We start from the raw sequence: 4,891 nt of genomic DNA, 5'->3' as shown, positions 1-4,891 counted from the left end.
CAGTACATCAATCTGAAGTTTTCATTACTCTGTATAATCTTTCTTGTTCATGTATCTGTAATCATTGTTGCACATAAACATTGCATACCAATTTCCACGACCCATTTTCATACTTGTTCAAGTCACACACCGGCACCGGATGTCCCCAGACCTGACCACAATGCTTTGAGCTAAACAAAAATCGTAGTAACGGTCCATTTAAAAGAATGGGACATTTCCCTTATCACTGTAAATGTTTCATWGTTATAAATACTGAAAACATTGTTATTGCAAGCAGAGAAGTAGGCAGAACTTTCAGTCCCACATCCCGAGTGCAGCTTTCATTTTGAACAATGGAAGGAGGTGAAGACCTTTTTGTCCTTAATATCTCTGTTATTTCACTTGACTAAAGGTTTTACAGAGGTTAGGAGGGAAATTGTACAAAATGAGATTCAGCTTAAGAAYGCTCAGGCAAAAGGAAAAAAGAGAAGCTTTTTGTTTGACGTTGACGATAAAAATCACCATTATATTAGTACACACACCGAGCTCTGTTCCTGTTTGTGTTCAAACATGCTGATTGTTATCAAGGGATCTCTGACTTGAATGAGCAAGAACTCCCTTTGACATCATCACGTCCATCTCTAATGCATTTCCATCAACAAACAAAAGCATTAACCTTGACCTAATGAAAGCGCTTTGCGCAATCATATCAAATTTGTTCGCGGGCATCTGTCACAGCACATCCAGGCATGCGTAAGGTTAAGATGAGACAGCTTCATCACACACATAATAATTCTAATAAAATCTGCACCCAGAATGCAAACACAATGCATGAGGGGAAAACAGACGGCGATAGAAATTCGGAGTTTTGTCACCAATTGTGTTTTAGTGTCAGACATCATAAAAATAACAGCAGTTTGGAGGACATTTCCCCAAAGACACCAGGCTCATCTTCTCAGCAGCGGGGGAGCTCCAGATGTCTCCTCAAATATAGAAAAAAAAAATAGATCTGAGCATCAATTAGTGACAACGGAGTGGGCTGACACTCCTTTATGAAGTCCATTTGTCAATATCAGAGTGGGGACCAAGTGCAACCAAAACCTAAATAGGCTTTTTCACTGCAACCAAGATCGCAGTTTAAAATGCTTCCAGCAGACACGCACACACACAGCCAAASACACACACAAACACAGAGAAACACGATTCAAGGAGGGCGCTCAGCAGGGAAGGAGAGATATTTGATTGTTGACACAGACACCACACAAACATGTTCACAACGACACACAGTGCACTAATWCAATCACACACCACACTGTAAGTCTTCTCTCATCTCTTTTAAAATGTTATCATTCGTGTTATTCGGTGGCCGTTTAAATTCAATTAGGGACTGCACACATCCGTGAGCAATGAACAGACATTTTACTGAGCAATTAAATACCGCTGTAAATTCAGCTTTATGCATGTGGCCCTGCTACATGTCACATAATGACCTGCTCAGAATATACTGCTCCATTCAGAACGAAGGCAATTAGCATGGAGTGGCTTGATTTTTATAGTGGAGACAAAGAAAACAATATAACATGGTTTTTACAATACATATTAATAAAATATAATATAATATGAATAACTTGTATTCACATTACACTCGTCGAAACGTCTTTAAAATCATTGTAAGGCATTTATAATGTTGCCGTCTTTATAAAGGAGTACCTAAATAGCCAAGCCTCCCACCTCAGTGACACAGTTACATCATCTGTGTAGGTGTTCAACCTGCAGATCTGCCTGAAACAATGACATTTCTGCCGCCTTTTAATGTGATGTTTTTCAAACCTTCTGACTTGAGGCAAGGAATTAAAAAAACAAAAACAAGACAGGACGTGCCTCGAGCAAAAACAGATATAAAGTGAAACCGGTGGTCTTTTGAGTTCTGTTTTAATATCAGCTAAATCTAGAGACGCAAATTTGACATTTATGAAAACAAACTAAGCATTATGTTCACACTAAAGAAGGATTTAAATAGGGTTTTATTCATATTTTTTTACAAATTAAAAGGTGTATTTTACTCGATATACATGTTGCTTTTAATCCAGCAGCTCCAACAGATTGTGCTTTAAGCTATATTTTGCTTGAAATGTTCTTCAATTTATATTTTCTATAGAGAAAACCCAATGTTTGACTGAATGTGATCACATACTGTTGTTCGGCCAGCGGCTTATACACAAAAATTATTTTTATGCTAAAGATCATCTTCTATACAGAAGAGCCCAAAAGTTATGTACTGGTAATGTGCTGAGAACAGGCAGAAAATAATGCTGCTAATAGGGGAAAATACAAATGTTATAGCAGGGGTGTCAATCTCATTTTCKTTGAGGGCCACATTAGAAATGATGGTGGCCCTCAAAGGGACAATTGTAATAGATTCAATGTTTCGTGTTTAACTTGTAATAAACGTGAAACATCACCTTCCTTGTATCTTTGCTAAAGCTAACCACTGCTAACAAAAATAAATAACTGAGYTCAACGTGGTATTTTGTGCATAGAAACAGTGTTTTAACATATCCTCTTATAAACAACGAAAAGTACATGTACAACTGACTAAATAATACAGAACATTATTGAAAGTAAAAGTACGATAGTTTTACTCAATTTTGAGTTGTGGTAAGTCTTGAATTCTGAACTCCCCCACTTTCTGACAGGGAATTCCCCTGAAGGGGTGTTCCAGTTTAAATGTATGATTAGTAACTAAATCATTCCCACTTCCCAGTACAACTGGGCTGCAGCAAAAGTTGCCACAAAAAAGGCAGCCAAATGGAGATTTTACACAGCAAACTTTGCTGGCTGCAATCGTGCACCTTTTTTTTACTACTTAGTAGGGATGCACCAATTGACGTTTTCTGGCTGATTGCCATCTTTAAAAAGTCTGACTTGCCGATTCCAATTATGGCTGATACCATTTTTTTTTTTAAAAACTGGCAATGTCAGGTGTTGTAAGGTCACAGTAAACCTTTAATGTTCCGATCTTATTTTATTGAAAAACATTGAATAATACCCTTGAAACAATACAAACTTGTTCTGGCCCCAAGATTGACACAAGCTATTGAGATTAGACATACTTTAAAGTGACAATTCAGATAATTTAATGTGTAGAACTGTGGAAAGGTGGCTAATATCAATATTTATCATTTAATATTAATAATATTTAATATAATATCTGCTGCAGATAAGTTTTTGAAAGTTTTTTGAAGCAGTTCAGTGACATTGTGTATTTCTGACTGACTCATGACCTAACAGCTACAAGTGGAACCAAAACCCAAGATTAATTTCATCTTAAAGCAAATTCATTAAAAAATTGCTACAGCAATAACACATTTTTAAACTATAACTTCTTTGGTATTTTCACATAGCATGTTTACACTGAAGATGTAATTTAAAAAAAATCTACTGGAAGCCTCTGTAATGCTAACAAATTCAATGAATATACAACCTTCAGTATATGAGTAATCTATTTATAACATTTTCATAAGTCAGCATAAGTTGTCTAAATCCTTATAGTGTGGCATGGCCTTTAGATAACAGAAACCAACTTTAGTCTTAGTGCCAAACACTTTCAAGGAGTTTAGGTGTTTTTTTTTTCTTTTGCAATGGAAAGCATTGTAAAGCTTTTTGTGCATGAACAATAACAAGGCTGCTTCAAATGCAGTTTTACATTTAACAAAAGTTAAGCTGCACGAAAATATATTTTATCTGCTATAGATTTATCAATGTGCTCTTAAAGAAAACCATGGATTCTGTTGTTCTTGAATACCTTACAGAGGTATTCTGCAGATTTGCATTTGAAGTCGAGAAAGAAATTGCTTATTTGCCAGAAAAAAAAARTAATTCATGTTTTCTGAGCTGCTGATAAGAATCAAAAGAAAAGGAGACGGGGTTGCAGCGCCTCTATATTTTCAACAGGTTATTGTTAAATTTAGCAGTTCAGGATTGTTTTTCTTTAACAATCTCCAACTGTGTCATTAAAACGTCCTAGAAAAGACAAGTGATTAAGGTCCAAAGTCAAAGAAATTGACCTCTCCATTCTAAATAACCACTTAATCTGTATTGATTTTGAGTTACGCAGCTATTCCAGACCTCTACCYGCTGCCCTTCGAACTGCAGCCTGTTTTTTATTCTCCCTCTGGCCATTGCGGGACTGCTTTCATTACAGCCTCTCCCACATATGCTCTACTGCCTGTGCATTTAAAGGCCATCTCCAGACACCCCTCTGCTACATTTCATTCAACCTAACTTCCCTTCCATTTTCTTCGCAGACATCACCCACTTCCCTCCAATATCCTGTACGCCAGGACTACCTGTATCTCGAGTATGCAGAGATGAAAGTTGAGGCTCTGGGGGTGTATTTTGTCATTGAAGTGCCACATGCCTCATCCTGAATACCAATTACTCGTCTGCGATGCTTGTTGCTGGACTCCCAGCAGCTTCTCTTAGGCGGCTCGCTGCTGCTCATCTCAAGTTCAGCGAGGCCYTCGAAGGACAGCCGTTTCCCTCCGAGGTTACGTCTATCGCGCAGTACGACAGTCGACGTTCTCTTTTTATGCAAACAGCCTCTAATCTTTTATAGGAGCCTCCCCTTCACTTAGCACTGTACTGAAACACAAAGAGACAACTGCTCTGGGAGTTCTGTTACAACTCCCAGACCCTGTGATTGCAGGGCAACCTAAGGATTTTATGTATAAATCTCCCTGCCAGCTCTTCTTCATGCAGCCCTGCACTAATGCAGGTCTGCTTTGCACAAAAAGCTACTTATTAAACATTGTGTCGGACCATCCCGAAGCAATAGTGTGTGCCACAATAGCTGAGACGTGAAATTGATTTTCATGCTTAGCAGAATGTATTGGTGGCTGCACCCAAGCTG

Source organism: Austrofundulus limnaeus, unplaced genomic scaffold (assembly GCF_001266775.1).
Source record: "Austrofundulus limnaeus strain Quisiro unplaced genomic scaffold, Austrofundulus_limnaeus-1.0 Scaffold34, whole genome shotgun sequence".
Taxonomy (NCBI): domain Eukaryota; kingdom Metazoa; phylum Chordata; class Actinopteri; order Cyprinodontiformes; family Rivulidae; genus Austrofundulus; species Austrofundulus limnaeus.
This window is presented reverse-complemented; position numbering follows the sequence as displayed.